Source organism: Borostomias antarcticus, assembly GCF_949987555.1.
Source record: "Borostomias antarcticus genome assembly, chromosome: 4".
In the NCBI taxonomy this organism is placed as follows: Eukaryota; Metazoa; Chordata; class Actinopteri; order Stomiiformes; family Stomiidae; genus Borostomias; species Borostomias antarcticus.
The window spans coordinates 8,849,710-8,873,348 of NC_140237.1; positions in this window are offsets into that span (position 1 = coordinate 8,849,710).

Genomic DNA, 23,639 nt, shown 5'->3' on the forward strand with positions numbered 1-23,639 from the left:
AAGACATAAATAGTAGTTTAATGATCTATCCCAATACCTCCAGGAGATTTCCAGTAAGTAGATCTGTGCATCAAGGCTGTCCAATTTCTCCCTTTTTATTTTTACTTTTTGTAGAACTTCTCTCTTTAAAGATTCTGAACAGCTCCAATATACCTGGCCTATCTATTTTTCAAAGAGAAATCCGGATTACACAACTAGCAGATGACACTACTTTATTTCTAAGAGATGAATACCAAATTGGACCGGCTATACAATTGATTAACACATTCTCAATGGCTTCAGGTTTGCATCTTAACATTGGGAAATGTGTAATTCTAAACTTATGTGATATTGATGAGGATAGCATATGCAACATTCCGGTGAAAAAAAAGGTCAAATATTTAGGTATTGATGTAACTAAAGATATGGTAACCAGGCAACAACTTAACTTTCTTCCTAGACTTAAAAAAAAAAATATATATATATATATTATGAATATGTGACTCCAACATGACCTGTCTATTATTGGTAGAGTTCTCTTGACCAAGGCTGAAGGTATTTCAAGACTTGTGTACCCCGCCTTATCACTGTTTGTCCAAGATTCTACATCTAAGGAAATTAACAAATCGCTTACAAACTTTGCTTGGACAAACAAACACCACCACCTAAGAAAATATTTTTTTCAGGATCCAGAAAGGAAGGTGGATTTGAGTTGTTTTGAATAATACTTTTAAAATAAAGTGGATTAAGAAATGTCTTGGAGCCCCACAATCTATTTGGTATTTCATTCCAAACAATATTTTTAGTAAATTAGGTGGTCTTTCCTTTCTTCTTACCTGCAACTATAACATTTCTAAATTGCCTTTGAAATTAGCCAACTTTTATCAACAAGCTCTACTTGCTTGGAAACTATGTTACATACACAGCTTTTCCCCACACAAAACAGTGATATGGAACAATAGTGACATTACTGTTGGAAATAAGTATCTTGAAGCAAAATTGGGTAGATCACAATATTATTTTCTTATGTGATCTTTTTGATACCAACGGCTTGTTGTTTACTGATGAACGTTTCCTCCTTGTGAAATCCTTTCCTGTAACAAGTAGAGAATTTAATTGTGTAATGAAAGCTATCCCTACTGGTCTATCCCACCTAATGTACAGTCATTTCCAATTTCATGTAGTATTGAGAATATAACTCCTTCTGTTGATAAATGGTATTGACATGAGTGTTAAGTGCAATAACAAACATATACGCAACAGATTTTATGAAAAAAGGAAAATTACTCCTAGAGGGAAAGCTATTTGGGACAACATTTTTACTGGAACTGCAAAGGGCATGGTTATTACCGTACACATTTTGTATTATTAACAAGATTAGAGAAGTACACATCAAAATGTTGAATAATATATATCCAACTAATCTATATTTTTCAAAATGTATGGATGTTGAGAACAAGTGTCATTTTTGTGATGTTGAACCGGAGTCTTTGTCTCATTTATTTTTTATTGTACGCATTCTGTTACTTTTTGGACCCAATTTTATGATTACATGATGCAACTATCATTAATATTACAGTTGATTGTAAATATGTCATTACATACTTTGACCATGATGAACATAATATAGAATTTGTGGTAAACCTATTAATATTGTTTGGCAAATTTCACATACATAAATGTAGGGTGACTAGAGCCACCCCTAACTTCATTGGTTTTCTGTGAGTATATTAAGTCGATAAAACTGAATAACTCAAAAAAAAAAAAAAAAAAAAAAAAGTCTAACTACTGTCATTGTTTTGTGAGCTATTTGAAGAGGAATGTTGCCTTTTTTTTTTTTTTTACTGTGTTCCACTCAAGTAGTTGTATATTATTTAATTATTATTTTTTGTCTGACTTGTTTGTATATTCATAATTTTTCACAAAAAAAACAATTGGCCTAGCGAAACGAAATCTACCTGCACATACAAGAAAGAAGACTGGTATTTACCTGCATTGAAGCCATCCTTCCAGAAAGTAGCTACAATCTTCCAATCCAGTCTGTGCCACGCATGTGTGCTATCATTTTTTCCCCATCATTACAGCAAGTGAGTGGGGGATTGTGGGAAGTGTGGTTCTTAAAACGCAAAGCCGATTTTATCACGACCAGAGGGGCTGCCAAAGTGCCGAGTTATCTCATGTATCTTTAACTTCTACACAATAAAACTACCTCTTGTGTAGGCTAGCTACTGGGTGTGGGGACAGATGGAGTTGATATCAAGTAATAATATTGACAACCAATAGTAGGCTATCCTAGAGGTGTAGCCATACTGCGTGATTTGTTTTCTCTCAACAAAAATCATATATGATTGGATGTGTGAGATAAGATATATTTGTTTATAGGAAATATAGAAACGCAAAGTCACCACATGGGTGGCAAAAGACATAAAATGGACAAAGAGTTTCTTTTTAGCCCATAAGATTTGATCAATGAACTGTACCATTCTTAGATAATCATGATGTTATAGGAAGGGGAAGTGAAAACATGCGCCCCTAGCGGATTTGTTCCTATTGGAGAGGAGTTTCAATGTAAACTCCTATAGACCGGATTTTCTAATAATTACTACGAAGCCATTTTGGTGAGGTTATCAAAACAAAAACTTGTGAGTGTCTTTACAGTAATAACCTACTAAACGTGAGAATTTCAAACAGTATTTCGCCTTCTTTTAAATTTTCAAAATTTCTCCATTCCTCCAGTCAAAGTCAATGGAATTTAAGAAAAATATTTTCATGATCCGGATTGTGATTGAAAATCAACTATGATCACCATAATCAATAAAATTTGTCTCCAAGTATTTGACGTTTAAGGCATTCTACTAACATTTCGGTGTTGACCAAGATATAATTTTTCAAAAGACGTGTCTATGAGAAATCCCATTCATTGTCTCGACATTAGGAACACTACCACTAGGGGGCGATGAGATTATTTTCCCTCCCTATAGTAGAGGGAGGACTGAGGCAGGCTCAAAATTAACTCTAATCTAATCTTTAATTCTAAATCCGAACAGGTAGCCTACAAAATATTATGCACGTGTCAGCAGCAGCAGCAACAACAGTAAACAGTTCCTGTGCCATGCAATAACCGGCCGGCGAACCAGAACCCCGCCCACAGTTCCAGGGGTGAATTATTTCCCCTAGGAAGTGTCCACCACATGAGCCCGCCGAGAATTCACCTCAGTAAATAAAGTCAGCTCAGCGAGGAGGGTGGATGGGCCACCCACCATGGCTCTGGGGGGGCTGGGGCAGGGGGAACAGTAGGACGGGAAACAGTACCGGAACTCGAAATGGGCAGTCGTAGAGGGGTTGAAAGTGGGCCGCGGTGAGCGTCATGACAAATTAACACATATCCCGCCGACCGCAGGCCTGGGGGCTCATGGGATGCAGGGATGCTGTGCTGTGCAGTGGGGACAGGAGTGAAGGCTCTGGCATTGTCCAGCAGGGAGGTACGTTGTACGGCAGCCGACCAGGGGGCCGTTGCGTTGGGCATGAAATCCCCTGGGACCTGCAGCGGCTGGCCGTACACCAGCGGGTCGTCCTGTCCACTATGGTGTGAAGGTAGATGACCCAGGCCCTCACATCCTTTTTGAGCCAGTGTCACACAAACTGTGACCAACCGTACAGGGCCGCGTTTCCCAGATTTTCCGAACTTCTCCGCGCTACGACGCTTCTCAAGGTATACCTTGGCGAAGGGACAGTTTTTCCTACGAGTGTTTCCCAGACTATCCCTTAGTGGGCGCACACTGCACCACACACACTACATACACTTACCACAGACACTACACACACTCACCACACACACTACATACACTTACCACACACTGCCCACCCACTACAGTACACTGCGCACACACACTACATACACTCACCACACCACTCATCCTTCCTACGTGTTGCTACCTTGTCGTGGTGGGAAGGCTTGTGTGCCTCCATGACCATGAAGGCTATATTGGTGGGGGGTCACCCCCCAGCAGGTTCAACCATGCCAGGCAGGTTCAGGGTAGAGGCCAGACAAAAAGCAACAACTGGCCCTCCAGGTTGGGGGTTGGGCATGGGTCTAACAACCCCAACCCGGAAAAAGACAGCCTGTTACAGGACAAAAGTCTGAAGAACAAACCTGCCCATGTTTTTTCCCAACCAATATTAAACAAGTTCCCTTTATCCTGTATATTTGTTGTTTCTTGCCACATTACAACAGTAGAGGTTTTGAAGAAGGCACACAATATAACAAACAGCATTTGTAAGATCACTAAATACTGTGAATCTGTTAGCAAAGTTCACTATAAGGACAACAGTATTGGGCCACCTACACATTACAACTTTCATGACATCCCATTCTAAATGAATAGGCATCATATGGAGTTGGTCCCCCCTGTGCAGCTATAACAGCCTCCACTGTTCTGGGAAGGCTTTCTACAATATTCTGGAGCGTGTGTGAGGATATTTGACTATTCATCTAGATGGCCTCATTGGATTAATCAATTCGCCAGGATATCTGTCTGACAATATATAAAGACAGCCAGAAAAGTCATGTCATCAAATTATCCCTTTACATAAGAAAATGTTGTTGTTGTTGTTCACAAAGTGGATTATATTAGGCTATGGATAGTCGTATATGTTGCTTGGCTCAATAAAAGTTGTAAAAACAACATTCCCATGATGTGTTCTTTAGGCTCCATGACATTATCTTCATCATTCAAGTTAATTGTATTTTGTGTACACTAATGATGTGAATCGCGCAGGTAGGATAGATAGATGTGCGCTGTATTGCAACTCTCCTTTTTAAAAGTGTAATTTAGCTCTAATCGAGCTAAAACTATAACGGGATGAACGGAGCGCATCGCCAAGGGACAGCTTACGATGGGGTCCGACCGCCCTTCGTAACGTATCCCTTGGCTGTGGTATACCTTGGCTAAGAAGGCTCTGGGAAACAGCGCTTCGGCTCCAAGGAAGGCTAACAATGTATCTTCGGAAGGTACATCGTAAGGGCGATTTACGATGTACCTTGGGTGGAGCTGTTTCCCAGAGCCTTCGTAGCCAAGGTATACCTTGGCTTAAGAAGGTTCTGGGAAACGCATCGCCACCTAGAGGTGGACCTAACGACGTTCTTAAGAAGCACGTAGCGCTACGATGCCTTAACGATGCCTCTGGGAAACGCGTCCCAGATGGTTTTCTGCCAGGGTGATACAGACCGTACAAAGACATATTACCAAACGGGCCTACCAGGCTCAGGGGCCCAAGACCTCAGGGGGCCCTTTGCATGTTGCAGGGACACCGATATAAATTTATGGTGAGATTCCTTACACAAACATAAAAAAAACATTAAAAAACATTAATATTTTGAACAGTTTATAGGGGCCCATGTCTTTTAAAAAAGGAGAGAAGCTTGTATGGGCCACATATTTTCTATAGCCTACTCTTTAATCTAATGGGTGGGAATCAGAGGAGGCTCGTCCATTGAGGTAGGCGAGGACAGTCCTCCTCAGTTTTTGGAGAGAAGAGAGTGATTAAAATATAAATATATGCATTTATTTATTTATGATTAATATTTAATATTATCAACAAGTTTTGTTCATACATCAGGTTTTCCCTATGGATAAAAACCCATTATTGAAATTCTGACATTGACATCTATAACATGCAGCTGGAGCTTCCATGGATATCTATAGAAGGGAGGCTAGCCTCCTTTAGGGCGGGTTCTTTCATATTAAATCAATGTAATGCAATTTTTTTATGCTAATTTGTGATTGGCCAAAACGCTGAAAAATTACCGCAAGGGAGGACAGTCCTCCGGCCATGTCTGAACAGGATTGAGATATTTTGTTAGTCCAATCACATTCCAGATTTACCACAGTGAAGGCCGATTGAGTCGGCGTTGGTGTCTGTGTTTCTCTTCCCTGTGCCATTGGAGACTTTTTGTGTGTTCGTAGCTCCATAATATAATACGTCCGAAAGTATTATGGGACATATTATATATCAAACTGTTCGTCTATTTGTCTTGATTCTAGCCATCTAAATATCTAAACTGATATAAATACTTTTTGAGCTAGAGCTGTCTGAACACGACAATTCCACTGGCTGGCTATAGCCGGTAACTTTAGCTACGAGGTGCACGTCAGGCTACAGCAGGTGCGCAGATTGGCTGGAGGCGCAAACTGTCGGCAACTCGTCCAAAACATTACTAGAGACTGGGTCGCAACACCGGATCAGAGAAATGCACTGAACAGCCTGGCTCCTGCTTGCGTGAGAATTGAACGCTTTGCGGTGCTTATTCCTCATCTATGTTCTGATAATTGTAGGCTATAGCAACATAAGAGTGGCAGCTTTGACAGCAACCCAAATTAGATAATCCCATAGTTGTACCATTGCTAGCTAGCCATGAGCGAACTATTGGATACTGCATTTGCTGTGCAACGTATTCCATTGCCCAGTTGTCAAATCTATTTGCCAACAAACTGTTTGAGAGCCAGCCATGGATGTATTAATAGAGCCAGCACACCTCAGTGTCCCCTTATCAAAAACATTTTTCATATATCACCTAACCTCTCCAGCACTTCACAAATATCAATTATGTTCTCTCTTTAGAGAAGAGTACAATCCATTACAACAACTATTGCTTACAATGTTTTATTGTTGTTTTGTAATATTTTATCATGAATATGATAAATAAATGCTGCATGTAGTTAAAGAAAGTGTTATTCAGTTTTTCATATGTTAAAATTGACTGTAAATCCAAATTTTAAAGGTGATATTTCAAATAATAACTGACTGAGGGAAAGTACCCCCTGGCGCCCATGGGCGGTTCGCCTCTCTTCCTCCTGTCCTCCTCAGTTTTTTGAGTCACCAGCCGCCACTGGTGGGAATGTAGGCTACCTTTCCATAGATAAATTAGTAGGTTATAAAACTAGTCTATAGAGGCCACTACTAAAGTTTGTGAACTCGAGACACAGGTGCAGGTCACAGAGTCAATTGGTTGAATCTGTTTGATCTTCACTGGAACCGTACATGTAAAATGGAGCACCATCACATATTAAGCGGAGCAGCAAAACGAAAGATTTGAAAAGAAAAAGAGGCAGTAAGATGCTTTACAGCAGGTTCCTCGCATTTCCATTTCAAAAAAAAAAAAACTGAGAACAACAGTGTTGCGGCGGAGGCTGTAGGGGGGTGGGGGGAGCTGGTAGGGAGGGGGGCCCTCTACACATCCAGGCCCAGGGGCCCATTTTTTCATGCTCCGTCTATGAGACCGTGCACTGCCTCGAACACGGGACACCTCCAGCCAACAGGGACCACAGGGCGGGGTTGACCTGTAGAACGTTACACAGGAGTGCTACCTCCTCCAGGCACAGACCTGTGACGGTTGTTTTGAGGGCCTGGATGCTGGGGGTTCATGGCCTGGTCTGTGACCATGCAAGAGTAGTCCAGGCCTAGTTGGACTGCCCCAACCACAACTCTGGAGAGGCAGTCCGCAACCAGGTTGGACTTACCAGCGACGTGCTGGATGTCCGTGGTGAACTCAGAGATGAATGAGAGCTGGCGTTGCTGGCAGGCAGACCATGGTTCAGCCGCCTTTGACATGGCGAATGTGAGGGGCTTGTGGTTCACGAAAGCCATTAACCTGCAGCCTTCCATTAAGAACCGAAAGCTCTCTGTCGAAGGTACTGTACTTGCGCTCGCTGGGTGTCAGCTGGCGGCTGAAGAAGGCGAGCGGCTGCCAGGCACCCCAACCCACTGCTCGTGCACCGCACCAACAGTGTAGTCAGATGCGTCAGTGGTGATTGCAATATGTGCCGTGTGTGAGGGGTGAGCTAACATGGCCGCCTGAGCCAGTGCAGCCTTTGTGTCCTTGAACGCACCCTCCCATTCCGCCATCGAATCGATGGTCTGATTTGGGGTTTTGCCTTTGAGGGCCTCGTACAGCGGAAGCATGATGTGGGCAGCTCGAGGGATGAAACGGTAGTAGAAAGTCATCACCATCCCGATGAACTCCCTCAATGACCATGCTGTGGGGGGGGGCGTGGGAAGGTGGCGACAGCTTCTACCTTCGATGGGAGGGGGGAAGGCCCCTCTCCAGTGACGCGGTGCCCGAGGAAGTCAATGGTGTCCGGCCTGAACAGACACTTTGCTGGGCTGACTATCTGGCCGTGCTGGCTGAGCCTCGTGAAGAGAGCCCAGAGGTGGGACAGGACTTCCTCTGTGGTTCTGGTGATGAGTACGGTATGTCATCCAGGTAGACAAAGACAGACGGGAGGTCACGGAGCACAGAGTCCATCAGACGCTGGAAAGTATTTTTAAGCCCAAACAGCATTCGTAGGAACTCGAACAGCCCGAACGCCGTGATCACCACTGTTCTGGGGATGTCCGGGGTATACACCAGTATCTGATGGTAACCACACACCAGATCCACTTTGGAGAAGACATGCTTGCCTGACAGATGTGCCGAGAAGTCCTGGATGTGTGGGACTGGGTAGCGGTCAGGTGTGGTCGTATCGTTGAGGCGGCGGTAGTCACCGCATGGGCCTGTGAAGGTCTGTGCGTCGACCAGGCGATTGTTCTTAACGTCCACTAGCAGACCATGGGCACATAAGAAGTCTAAGCACATAAGAAGTCCCAAATGAAACGCTGACCCCCAAAGCATAGCTCCACGGACCACAGGCTGTAAGAGCGGATCAGAACTCCCGTCGGCAGTTTCCTACCGCGGCCCTTGCTCGCCGCTCATGACGTCCACCTCTGAAGTGGGGATAACACTCCTCTAAGCGCCTGTGTCGCAGAGGAACCTGTGACCAGATATGGTTTCACGGATGAAGGGCAGCCTGCTTGCATCGCCAACGCTCAGGGCCACTACTGAGCGCTGGCCTTCCCGTTTCCCGCCGGTTTGTAGCTGCAGGGAGAACGGCACCACCTTTGCACCAAACCGTGCATGGTAGGTGCAGAGGCCCATGGATCCATGCCAACCAGAGCCCGTGGTGTTGTCCTCGGTCCCCTGCAATAGGCTGGCGGGGGAACGCTGAGGTTTGTAGGGGTAAAAATTTGTTCTGGATGACGTTACAATGAGAAGACAAGGGGTTGGGGTCACAGAGAGGTTTGGAGTGTGCGTGTGTTTGGAAAGGGGGGATAAGTGCTTTAGTAAGCTGGTTATCTTCACAACCAGTGTGGTATGGAATGGGCAGCCCCAATGATCTATGTCCTGGGAACATTACAACATACACCTGGGACGGGGAGGGTCCATCTATGTCTAGGTTTTAAGTCTTGTATTATGTCCAGATTTATGGACAGGAAAGGGGGAGTTGCACATCTTCTGGTTAAATTGTGAGACAGATTGCATTGGGCACTCTCTCAACTGACCAGCTTTGCTGCAGGTTTCTTGACAAGAAGCCATACTCGAGTGTTTGCATCTATCCTTGGATGAATAAATTCTAGTAACTGTTTAACTGTTTTGCCTCTTAACCCATATTGAATGAGAAATTCTACAACAAAATTGGTGTCAGAAGTGGGATTCCCTCCAGTAGGAGCCAGGGGGACAACTGACTTTGTTGGACTGATCACCTTACTTGCTAAATTCAAGTAATCTTCAAACCTTGCCAACAAAAATTGTCTGAAGAGACGGGGAAACGACTGTCAAGTGCCCTCCTCCTCTGGGAACGGAATTCAAAAATAACTATTTTTTCAATAGGTTTGGGTGAAAGGTGCATGGGTTAGGCCTAAGCTTGGGTAAAAAAAGGATAGCCTGGACCCTTTAGGAACTTAGTATGTGTATTGAAGGAGGCTGAGGGATACAGGACCTCTGGTACACATGTCACGGGCCAATAGGGACTGTGGGATGGGTTTATTAAGCCGATATGGTTTTTGTTTGTTTAGGGTTTTCAGTGGAGCTTTCTTTTTGCTGTGATGTATGCTTTATTTGTGCTGTTCTCTAATGTGGTTGTGGTGGTTTATTGTTTGCAGTGTTCCGTTTAGTTTATGGTTTGCAGTGGACATTATGCATGGACTTAAATAATTTTGAGGCATTTTGAACCTTGTCACACAGCACCTTTCCCCCTGATACTCCCTCCTCCCTATTTGAGTTGTCCCCCAGCCATTGGTCCATTATCAAGCAACAGACAATGAAATGGAATAATGAGACTCACCTGGGGGGTTCTTGCGGGGCGTGGCCATTTCGTTCCCGAATTGGTACAGGAGTTGGCGTCCTCGAGGAGGGAGTTACGGATCCAACTTGCCGACTTCCCTTCCCCCTCAGAAATTCAATTTTCTCCCTTTGAGAAATTGTATTCAGCTTAGAACACTTGAATAATGGATGTGACTCTTCACAATAAAGGCATGATTGTGAGGACAACTCTTTATTTACTGTAGGCTGCTTTGGCATCTTGTGCACTGTGGGCACAAGGGGCACTTAGGAGTTTCAGCCTGGTTGGTTGCAATAGTTGTTGCAAAACTGCTTCCTGGGTAGCGGCTTGCTCTAATTTACAGCCTTTGTTGTGGTGCTTGGTCGTGCATCTGAAATGTCACCAAAATGGGATGAGACAAGATTTTGACTTGGTTCTCCAAAAAGTTCACCATCTCTGGGAATGTGGCCCTATAGCCTCGCTGTTCTTGTATCTCACAAGCTGTGGACTTCCATCTCTCCCGCAGCTTGTACAGCCATTTCATCACAACATTCCTCATGTTTGACAGAACGTTCATCTCCTCCATGTACTCTATATAGCATTGCAGCACCCTCTTTGGAACAATGTGAACTCCTGCAGCACCTCTACATCCTCTGCTTTAACAACAGTACAGCCAAATGCTTTGTCCATGTAGGCTGTTGCTATCTTGTGCTCATTATCAAAGTGTTCTTTCAAAAGATTGCTCTTTGATATCCTTGTTGTGGTGGCATATGTAGGCAGCTTCACACCAGCTCTCTGGACTGCCCCCTGGTGTATTGCTCCAGAAAATACAAACAGTCTTGATACCTGCTGGTTACCTCTTCAACACAATGTTCAAAAGTCCTAACAAAGGAAATAAACTGCAATGGATCACCATCAAATACGGTTATATCTCTTTTTGGTAAAGTAGCTAACATTTGCTGTTGAACGAACAATGTGGTGATTTCATTCTGCCTTTGCATGATTTCACAAATGGCATCCTGGTCCACTGTATTTTGCACTGGTGGAGAGTTCTGTGCAGACTGTTGTTCTTGTGCAGCTACTGACCTACGAGACTGATGCTTAAGAGTAGTTGTGAGAGACATCCCAGTGTTTGGCTGCCATTGCGGCCTGAGAGTAGTATCCTTTGCTTGTGAGATTCCATAATGTTGTACTTGCTCCCGCAAATGTGTGGGCATATTCACCTTTGGTCGCACATCATGTGGATACAGACAACATGAGGTAGAGAGACAAAACAAATGCATGGACACACAGGGACTGTGTTGAGCAAAATTACAGCCAAGATCTTACAATATTCAGACAGGAGATGGCACTGTTCCACAAAGAAACTGCAGCGATCTGCTTATGACACCAGCAACAATCAGTCAGGACACCGATCCAACAGAACACTGTAAACGCAGATCTGGATGCCACTATGCAGAGTGAAATGCAAGCACTCAGAAGAACCACCATGTACAGAAAGGCTCATTGAGTCTTGTTAAGAGCTCTATGGACTGTTGAATCAGAGTGATGTAGTCTCATTAGATCCTAGGAAATGCACATAGTTTAAAAGAATGTTATTATTTAAGAGAAGATTATTATTTTAATCAAGTAAGATGAAAAACACCTCAGGCTCCATACACCCCTTTACCCTTACCTTAAAGCTGCGATAAGTAGTTTTATTCATATTGTCAAAACAAATTAAAACCACCTGATATCAGATTGTTTCATTGAGCCATGTCGTCCTAATGGCGTCCTACTTCAATGACTCACCCCTACCGGTCGCCACATCTGTTGTTATTCCAGCATTTCTGCCTGTGTTGTCAAATTACAGACGTACCTTTGCTCCGCCCCCGTGCCTTAAACCTCTATGTTATACGCTGTGAGACTTTCGTTTGTAAACAAGTACTCTTACTGGCATCTAGTGGTAAAAAAAATTCCATAGTGCAGCTTTAACTTATTTCAAGTCCTAGGTCCTCCGGGGCAACCTTAAAGCAAACATATCTTGGTAATGCCACTTGACAAATACTGTCACTCTATTAACACAATAACACAAGAAAAAAATCACAATTTAACATGGTATTTAAACACTGGAATACCTTAGGTGGGACAAACTTGCTCAATCCTGTGAGCTCATCTGCTGGATGGGTGATTAGCTGCTGATCCACTTCAGCAAAAGATGCTGTTCCATCATTAATTTCAATGGCCGAGTTGAACCCCAAGGGGCACAAATTTGCCAGACTTACTACTGCATTACCGTAAAAAGACCACTGATATCACTTTTTGCAACACAATATCGAAATGAAGAGGTTCAATGACCAGGATTGAGTTGAGGATAGTTTTGGTATGAGTAAGCCTGAAAAGTTCTTCACAGAGACATAGTTTTACTCTATACAGTAGATTACCCATTCAACATTTTAAAAGAACTCAGGTCGATTGACAACAGCATTTTATAAAAACAAATATGATAGAAAATGAAGGTGTTAGGTGTGAAGAGTCACAGCAATGGAGGAGTTGGATGGACAGTTCAAGCCCGGAGGGGCGATTTAATAGAACCAAGGAGGGGAGCCACAAAAGGTTTCCACAAAAATAAGGGGATAAACAATAGTTGTTACAAACACTGCCAGTAAATAAAAAATTGTGCTGGAGAGAGCTGTACAGATGGTTGGAGGTGGAGGGGTGCAGGCTGTAGACAACTAGTCCAAACAAAAGGCTGGAGGAGTACAGCTGGGGGCCTTGGACTGGAGGATGGAGTAAAAGGATATAGGATTTTATTAGGATCCCCATTCGCTCATGCAACGCATCAGCTACTCTTCCTGGGTCCACACAAAACATAAAACATGACAACACTTACAGAGAAAATAGCCATATGAAGATTAAAATAAAGTTGTATGTCACACAATAGTCTTTCTCAAAAGTATTGCATATTCATTGATATTCCTATACCATTATACTGGTACAACGACAAATAATTTTTTGTTCAATTCATAGGATTTTTAGCTCAATACATAGGATGTACAAAATGTGCTTACTGACGTAGGGCTATTAGGTTATGCATAAGATTGACATGACAATATCATGATGCTGTCATGACACTATCATAACAATGACATGACACATGAAGAATCTTTTTGGATCTTGTCATTAAGTGTCATTCGGTGAGTGATGTAATTTTTTAATGCAAAGTTGACATTATTTAAGATGTCTTTGTTATGACATCTTGACATTAACAAGACAACATACAGTAACCGATCATAAACGTGACCTAGCAGGCCTAATTATCAAAACGTGGTGTGCATAAGGCCGTGTTCATACTGGACTTCTTCTGTTTTTAACACCGCCTGTTGAGTTGAACTTTGTTTAACTTTTCAGAAAAGCGCTGTGTGATGTTAAGCGCCTTTCTGACAGCTGACCAATCAGGACAAGGAGAATTGTTACAAGTGTACCATCCCTAACTTAGTTACCAGTGCCCCCAAAACACTTCAAGATGGATAAAGTAGCCTACCGGTTGAGCCACTTGTTATTGCCGTTTCACAATACATGGAGTTATAACGATACATTTATAAAAGGTTGTGATATGCCGTACTGCTGTCGGCTACGGATGATATCATGTAGGCTACGGCTACCCAAAAAACGGTGCCTTGGCTGGTCAGGTACACCCTCCTCCTCCCCCTCAAATGTGAAAGCCAATGTGAGTACTAATTCATTTGCCATAATTTTTGCTGATGGCTATTAATTTATAGTAGGCTAGGATAACAAAATATTGTCATACAGTACAACGCCTGTACTGTATTTTATATTAAAATACACTAATCTTGTTTTGTTGATTGGGAGAGAAAAACTTTTCTCAAAGGATGAAGTGAAAGATACTTTCATAGATGTTCGCATTTTTTTCAGTGTAAGGCAGAACGTTTGTTTATAATGTTGAGTTATACCCATGACACATCACAAATTTGGTATTCAAAATAATGTAATTTTTCTGGGTGGTTATATTTATGCCAGTCTATGCATGGATATATAAACTTGTGATTATGAAAAATTGACATAAAATAACATTTTTTGAAAAAGAAAAACTGAATGACATTTTACGAGGGTACATTATCAAAAAATCATTTTAGGGAAGTGTAATTTCAGTTTCAATTTTTTGCTACTTTGAAAACCTTATACGGCATTGACCCCAAGCTGTCGTTATAAAGACATCTCAAAAAATGTCGGCTTTGCATTAAAAATTGACCGAATGACACTTAATGATAACAGTCATATACATTCATAAAGATACTTCATATGTTATGACTGTCATGACAGCATCATGTCCCCTTCGAATAAAGAGTTATCAAAACATTCAACATACTGAAGCCCATTCTAAAAGAGACAGCGGGTCACCTTTGGGTCCTGATACAGCTGTCCATCAGCCCCCAGCTCCTCCTCTCTCTCGGTGGTCTCACCGCTGCTTTCCTCTCGCCTTCTGAAACCAGCTCATCAAACCCTTTTTTTGTGTGTTTTCTTTATCCCTTTTTGGTGTGTTCTCTTGACCCTTGCTGTTGGTGTTTTCTTGGCGCCTCAAAGAAGCAGTTAGAACTTCTTTATACTCCTCCCTCTGTCTCGCGCACTGCTCTCTCCATTCCGCCGCCTGCTGTCTGAACAGCTTTAGCTGGCGCTCCGCCTCTTTTTGCTTCTCCATTTCTCTTTGCCTCTCCTCTTCTCTTTGTCTTTCTTGCTCTCTGGCTATCTCTGTCTCCATCTCCTCTTCTCTTTGTCTTTCTTGCTCTCTGGCTATCTCTTTCTCCCTCTCCCTCTTCACTTTCAGACCCTCCAACCACTTCCTGTTTTCCTCCTCATGTTGTGCCTGTCTTGATTTATTTTCTTCCCTCATCCGGGCCTCCTCCTCCCATCTCTTCTCACACTCTCTCATTTTTTCCTCCTCTCTCCTAATTCTCTCACCATCTTTGATATTTTCCCTCTGCCTTTCTAAGTCCATTGCAAGAAAGACCAGATTTTGAGCTGTGGCCTCCTTTATCATCTCATTAACCTGGGCCACCTGCTTCTTCTTTGCCTCTGACTGTATTTGTCGCTTCTCGTCCTCCTTCCTCTCTTTTTCTTTCTGTTCCTTCTCATGTTGTTGTCTCAACAACCTCTCCTTTCTTTTCTCCATCCTCTTTCTCTCCATCTCATTCAATCTCTCCATCTCATTTTGTCTTGCGTCCATGACTGTGTAATTAAACCTTCTCATTCTCTCTCTCTCTATTCTATGTCTGCCTTCTCTCAGTCTCTCCTCCCTCTCTCCCTCATCTGCTTCTTGTCTTTCCTCCCCATCTCTCTCTCTTTTTAGCTCTTCCTCATGCCCACTTCCCATCTCTCTTTCCATTTCATTCTGTCTCTCCTGTCCCTCTTTTTCTTCCATTGTATGCTCAATGGCTCTCTTTCTTTCACTCTCTTTCAGTTGCTCACTTTCCAACCTCTTTTTCTCCTCTTGTCTCTCTACCTCCCTTTGTCTTTGCTCTTCCCTTCTTTCTTTCTCTATCTGAGTCTCATACTCTTTTTGACTTTCCTCTCCCTCCATCTCTCTTTCCATTTCTTTGAGTCTCTCCTGTCTCTCTTTTTCTTCCATTTCATGCTCAATGGCTCTCTTTCTCTCAGTCTCTTTCAGTTGCTCACTTTTCAACCTCTTTTTCTCCTCTTGTCTCTTTACCTCCCTTTGTCTTTGCTCTTCCCTTCTTTCTTTCTCTATCTGAGTCTCATACTCTTTTTGACTTTCCTCTCCCTCCATCTCTCTTTCCATTTCTTTGAGTCTCTCCTGTCTCTCTTTTTCTTCCATTTCATGCTCAATGGCTCTCTTTCTCTCAGTCTCTTTCAGTTGCTCACTTTTCAACCTCTTTTTCTCCTCTTGTCTCTTTACCTCCCTTTGTCTTTGCTCTTCCCTTCTTTCTTTCTCTATCTGAGTCTCGTACTCTTTTTGACTTTCCTCTTCCTCCATCTCTCTTTCCATTTCTTTCTGTCTCTCCTGTCTCTCTTTCTCTTCCATCTTATGCTCAATGGCTCTCTTTCTCTCAGTCTCTTTCAGTTGCTCACTTTTCAACCTTTTTTTCTCCTCTTGTCTCTCTACCTCCCTTTGTCTTTGCTCTTCCCTTCTTTCTTTCTCTATCTGAGTCTCATACTCTTTTTGACTTTCCACTTCCTCCATCTTTCTTTCCATTTCATTCTGTCTCTCTTTCTCTTCCATTTCATGCTCAATGGCTCTCTTTCTCTCAGTCTCTTTCAGTTGCTCACTTTTCAACCTATTTTTCTCCTCTCGTCTCTCTATCTCCCTTTGTCTTTGCTCTTCCCTTCTTTCATTCTCTATCTGATTCTCATACTCTTTTTGACTTTCCACTTCCTCCATCTCTCTTTCCATTTCTTTCTGTCTCTCTTGTCTCTCTTTTTCTTTCATTTCATGCTCAATGGCTCTCTTTCTCTCAGTCTCTTTCAGTTGCTGACTTTTCAACCTATTTTTCTCCTCTTGTCTCTCTACCTCCCTTTGTCTTTGCTCTTCCCTTCTTTCTTTCTCTATCTGAGTCTCATACTCTTTTTGAATTTCCTCTTCCTCCATCTCTCTTTCTATTTCTTTCTGTCTCTCCTGTCTCTCTTTTTCTTCCATTTCATGCTCAATGGCTCTCTTTCTCTCAGTCTCTTTCAGTTGCTCACTTTTCAACCTCTTTTTCTCCTCTTGTCTCTCTACCTCCCTTTGTCTTTGCTCTTCCCTTCTTTTTTTCTCTATCTGAGTCTCGTACTCTTTTTGACTTTCCACTTCCTCCATCTCTCTTTCAATTTCTTTCTGTCTCTCCTTTCTCTCTTTCTCTTCCATCTTATGCTCAATGGCTCTCTTTCTCTCAGTCTCTTTCAGTTGCTGACTTTTCAACCTCTTTTTCTCCTCTTGTCTCTCTACCTCCCTTTGTCTTTGCTCTTCCCTTCTTTCTTTCTCTATCTGAGTCTCATACTCTTTTTGACTTTCCTCTTCCTCCATCTCTCTTTCCATTTCTTTGAGTCTCTCCTGTCTCTCTTTTTCTTCCATATCATGCTCAATGGCTCTCTTTCTCTCAGTCTCTTTCAGTTGCTCACTTTTCAACCTCTTTTTCTCCTCTTGTCTCTTTACCTCCCTTTGTCTTTGCTCTTCCCTTCTTTCTTTCTCTATCTGAGTCTCGTACTCTTTTTGACTTTTCACTTCCTCCATCTCTCTTTCAATTTCTTTCCGTCTCTCCTGTCTCTCTTTCTCTTCCATCTTATGCTCAATGGCTCTCTTTCTCTCAGTCTCTTTCAGTTGCTCACTTTCCAACCTCGTTTTCTCCTCTTTTTTGTCCTGTTCTAGTTGTTTAACATTTTCTCTGAGCCATTCAATTTCCAACTTCATTTCCACAATTTTCTTCTCTACCTCCTTACGTCTCTGCTGACCTTCTTTCCTTCTTTCTCTCTCTCTCTGCATCTCTTTCTCTGTTTGTCTTTCCATTTCTTTCTGTCTCTCCTGTCTCTCTTTTTCTTCCATCCTTTCCTCAATGGCTCTCTTTCTTTCACTCTCTTTCAGTTGCTCACTTTCCAACCTCGTTTTCTCCTCTTTTTTGTCCTGTTCTAGTTGTTGAACATTTTCTCTGAGCCATTCAATTTCCAACTTCATTTCCACCATTTTCTTCTCTACCTCCTTTCTCTGCTCCTCTTCTTCCCTTCTTTCTCTCTCTCTCTGCATCTCTTTTTCTGTTTGTCTTTCCATTTCTTTCTGTCTCTCTTTTTCTTCCATCCTTTCCTCAATGGCTCTCTTTCTCTCTCTCAACCTCTTTTTCTCCTCTCTTCTCTCTACCTCCCTTTGTCTTTGTCTTTCTTTCTCTCTCTGCCTCTCATTCTCACTTTGACTTTCCACTTCATCCATTTCTCTTTCCATTTCTTTCTCTAGTCTCTCTACCACCCTTTGTCTTTGTATTTGTCTTTCTTTCTCTCTCTGCCTCTCTTTCTCTCTCTGCCTCTCATTCTCTCTTTGACTTTCCACTTCTTCCATTTCTTTCTCTCGTCTCTCTACCTCCCTTTGTCTGTGCTCTTCTTTCTCTCTCTGCAGTCTTAGTGTCTGCAACTGAATGTGAAATGTACAAAATCTATAACATAACCACGACTTTGCTTGCACAGTTAGACCGAAACTCTTGACTGAATGACTAGTCATCTGCCATAATCTATATTCAGTTGAGAGCTGATGCAGAAGGGCTTCATGATGAAGTCCTTTGACAACCCATATCAAGCCTAAAGCCACTAAAATACTTGTTTCTTTAAACAGGCATGCAAACTTGTCACCTTTTAGCGAAATTCGCCGTTTTCCAAAATAGGTCACCTACGTGATTCATGCAGATCCGATGAGAAATGTAGTTTTTTTTTGGGGGGGGGGGTTGAGAGCCTGCCTATCAAAGCGACTTACATAGAAAGACAATAAATCTGTGAGTGTGGACATTGCTAGGGTTTTTCCTGCATAGAGAATTTTTGGGCGCCCCCCAAGAGATTTTAGCCAGAGCCAAAGGAAAATCACCAGTGCCAAAATGCTAAAAATTTAGCAATTCAAATCATCTCCAATTGTGTTTAGTAGCTTGTTTCAAGTACAGCCCATCCCTCTTTCTTGCATTGTCCATGGTTTGGACCACTAGTAATTGAGATCAGCAAAGAATATAGGCCTATATATGCTGGTATAAAAAATGTAAAAGAAAAAAGTGTGTGCATCACCCCCCAAAGACCCATTCTGAGCCAGGAAAAACCCTGCATTGGGATTGGGCCAATGGAGCAAGCAAATCTGATGCTGAGCATGCGCATTTGGATCTATATGCATGTGCATAAAAAGGAAGCAAGCGAAATTGCACCTGATACAGCAGGAATCAGCCGATTCCGGCAGCTATCACTAACTGTAGCTAGTTCGCTCCGCTAGCTAACTAGCTAGCTCGCTAGTAGGAACGCTAGCTAGTTTTGCACTTTGGGTTGTGTCCACGTCTGGGTTGTTTGACCCACCCATCCACCCTCAAAAGCGCTCGTAAATAAATACCCTGCGTATGCTATGAATCGAGATATGTGAACCTTCTCACCTGCTAGCAGGTCAACAGGTGCCCTCCTGTGTGGTTCTAATCGGCTGGTTTACGTTGATTTTTCTCAAATAGATTTGTTTGATTCCTGCTGTATCGTGTGGAAATTGAGCCAAAAGTGTGTGCCAGCCACAAACCTACATAAGATCAACCCCAAAAGCTGCCAGCCCTGGGACATATCCCCCTCACATTTCAAAATATAGGTTTTACCCCCTCCACACACACACTTTTTCTAATCTCTCAAATTACATTTATTTTGCCTGCCACTCTCTGCTGATAGCTCAGCTGTTTGCCTGCTACTTTCTCACTGTAAGGTAACCGTGGCAACGTAGCGAGCAAAACCTGGTATGGATTTTCAGTCTTATTTGTTCTCACTTAATGAAGTGGAATCGAGTCATTTGGAGATGTGACTCGTCTCTGTATGGAAGCGTTTTTTTCTTACCACTTCGTCGGAGGAGTAGGATATAGGCTAATTCAGCCCATGAAATAGTTGTGTAACTGGTGGGGCTGCCCTTTTTTAAATTTTCTTAGGAAATGTGAGCATATCATAGACTACATTGTTATATCCAAAGCGTTTTACAATGACCTCTCATTCACCCATTCACACACATTCATACACCAATGGCAGTAGCTGCCCTGCAAGGTGCTAGCCTGCTCATTGGGAGCAATTTGGAGAACCGCCGACCCTACAGTCATTGGACGATCTGCTCAACCTCCTAAGCCACAGCCGCCCCAAACTAAATGTATAATTTGAACTTTATTTTGTTCAGTCTTGTAATTCTGTTAGATTGTCCCCAGCACCAGAGTAATCCCAAAATAATTTTGCATTTAGTAGTTGAGAAAAAAAAAACTGCATTCCCCCGCCCCCCTAGCGGGTGTGTGCTTTTCTGCTCACGCATCCTTCTCACATTTCACCCCTAACCAGTTTGCATGCCTGTTAAAACATGGTCATCAGTGGTGTAGCTTGGTCTGGACCAGTTAACACTGTGCTAGAGAACTACTCTAACCACAGAGCTCCACTAATGGACCTGATCAGGTGGGCCAACATATAGAACAATTCTGTCTTCACAGAACACAGTCCCCTTTACAACCACTTTGGATTTGGAGCAGCTGAGTTCTGTTTCAGAAATAACTAGTGTTCCGTAGTGAAAGTATAGAGTGAGTAACATTGTCTTACCTCTAACCAGAACCGTATGTTCTCCTTCCGGAGCTCCCTGATGGTGTGGTCCTTCTGCTTCACCTGATCCTGGAGCAGCTGCATGTAGCCCCAGGAGAGGCTGGGACTGGCCCTGAAGAACACACACCCATTACTGAAAGTGCAATACCTTAGCAGTTCAGAGCAGAAACATCATCCATGATTTAATTATAAAACAATGACAATTATAAAACAATGATCTGACTGCAGCCTCACTTTCTGCAGCAAAATGGCAGACTGGTATTGAGATAGAGTTTTGCTTCAATGGGACATATTAGTTGAAATGGTGAAGTGGAGACTTACCAGCGTGGGAATGACATGTAGGCCTGAAACAGCACCTGCACAAAAGAGTCAAGTCAGAACAGTGTTAGTGCAGTTCTCAAGCAATCCCTATGAGAATCCTTGTAACACCTTGGAGTTTATTATCCTGCTTATACCAAGGCCACTTGCCAAAGATTTAAAAAAAAACGTGCCATTTACTCACATTTTCTACATGATCATATAAAGAAATGTTATTTATGCTTTTCTCACTGCTGGCTTTCATTATCCCTCTGCACTAAATCACTTTGCTATGGAATTACAAATGGCATATCATCAAAGACATATTACCGAACGGGCCACCGGGCCCAGGCCCAGGGGCCCAAGACCTCAGGGGGCCCTTTGCATTACTTGTTGCAGGGACACCGATAGAAATTTAGGGTGAGATTTCTTACACAAACATAAAAAAACATTAATATTTTGAACAGTTTATAGGGGCCATCGTTTATTTTTATTTTTTTGTGTGTTGGCTGTAAGCCGCCACACCAAGGAGAGGGAATCCTTTTTGTCAGTGCATCTTGTGTCTTGCGGTCTGTTGTTGACCTGCAATTCCATTGCTGCTACCACAAGAGGCAGTAGTCCCAGAACATCAAAACCAAAAGACTCCACTGACCCCTACATGCGCAGTTTCTCTCCCTATCTGCGTGTGTGTACGGGGTGTGCAGGGGGGGGGGGGGGGGGGGTTCGGGGGCATTGGGAGTAATAAATGTTGGAGAAGACCCTGTGCAAGACCCCACGGTACGCTACTGCATTATAGACAGACAGTCATTACAATAGGAGTAGGACACTTCAAATCTTATAGTAATACATTTTTGTATAGGATGTGATGCACCAGTCGCTCTACGCCTATGTGGTTTATTTTCAGTGATTAGACTGACTGTTGACTGGCACAGCTTTAGGTGGTGATGGAGAAATTAGCTTAATGTATTGATGCTTTTTTGTGCGTGACTTACAGTGCCAGCGCACCTAGTATAGCGTTCGTCCGGTCATCACTCCCTCCCTCCCTCCCCTCCGTTACTGCGGACAATGTTGGCCTGCATTTCTCTGTTGGCACCACAAGAGGCAGTAGTCCCAGCACACCAAAATCAAGAAGGACACCAAAATCAACCCGCCGATCTACACTGCACAAGTAGAGTAGTGGTGAGAGCATTGGACTCCCACCCTGGAGACTGGGGTTGAAGACCCAGTGGGGATGACTTTATGGGACTATACCCCAAACCTCGACATGTTCATCCTTTCACTCCAACCTTTACCCCTTGCCTTATAAATCAGATCCTGTCCCAACCCCAACCCATATTCTAACCCCAACCCACACTAGGGACTGGAAGAAGGACACCAAAACCCACCCGCCGATCTCCACTGCACAAGTAGAGTAGTGGTGAGAGCATTGGACTCCCACCCAGGAGACCGGGGTTCCCAGTGGGGATGACTTTATGTTATCATCAGTGTAACTGTTTTAGCCACTGACCGCTACCATTAATGTTATGGAAGCTGCTGCTAGTTGTTGTGAGCTCATGAGCTAACTGGCTATCCCGCTCTTATTGTGCTGGATTAGCATTGGAAGCATTGGAACTGATGTGTCCAGGTGACAAGACCCATCTTTATTTATCAGACATTATTTCATGTAATTTCAATTCACAGCTATTTCAGTGCCATGACTAGCTTCCATCCTCCCAGCCCTGAACAGAAACAAGCCAGCCACGCACATAAGCCAGGCTGGACCTGGCCTGGTTAGGCCAACTTTTCAGAACGCCTGTATTTGGAGAGGATGCCACTGTCCGAGAGGACATCTGGAGGACTGAAGTTGGTCCTGGTGAAATTATTAAAATGAACCAAATGGTTGACAGCGTCGCCGTTGGTTCCTTTGGTTCAATACAAGGATGCGTTTTAATGCAGCCATGATGTACTGTATGTACATTACATTACAGTCATTTAGCTGACGCTTTTATCCGACTCACAATAATTGAATTTAACGTATAAAAGCCAGTTTACTACTACTTGCCAGAACTTACAAGTGCTGTTGGCTGTGACACACTAAATAGAAGGGGACTTTAATTCATGTAATCAATTACACCTGTGTCTTCCCTACTATGGATCTAGAAGGCCTCATTGGATTAATCAATTCGCCTAATATTGGTCAGTATCCTAAAATAGGCCTTTAGGCTATAGTGGTGGGGTAGGCCTACAGACAGCCAGAAAAGCCATGTCATCAAATTGCCCCTTTACATTGCCTAAGAAAATGTTGTTCAAAGATTGGATTTATATTATGGATAGTCCCTATATTTTATTTGGTTCAATACATTTTTAAAAGACAACATCCTGTGATGTGTTATGTAGGTTACAAAAACATTGTTTTTATCATTCACTATTCGAGTTGATTGTAGACTAGCCTATTGATGTAATTTGCGCTGGTAGGGTATACTATACAACTATAACGGGACGGTGCGCACCGCTAAGGGACAGCTTACAATGGGTTCAGACCGCCCTTAAGAAAGTATCCCCACCGTAGCCTCTACCTTAGGAGGGTCTGGGAAACTGCACCATAAGGAAGAAGAGCTTACGACGTAGTTTACGATGCACGTGAGTTATGATGGCTCCGGAAAACGCGGCATTGGACTTTTCAACATCAGTGCTAATTTTAGGCTAGGTAACAGCTATCACTGCCAGTGTTTTTAAGAGTATTATACTGTTCCAGTTGAAATGCAAATTAGGGTCATTTTCGTCTCTGAATTAATAAAAAATTAAATAATCAATTTGCTATCACTTCTCTCATGTGTTATTTTTGATTTGCCTTGTTTGCTGGCTTCGCCAGAGCACATTAAACCACCCTTGCGAGAAGTTGCGTCAACATGGCGACAAATAGCCTTCAACATTAATCTGCTTTTACGGGTAGGCGACTTACCTCAATACTTAATC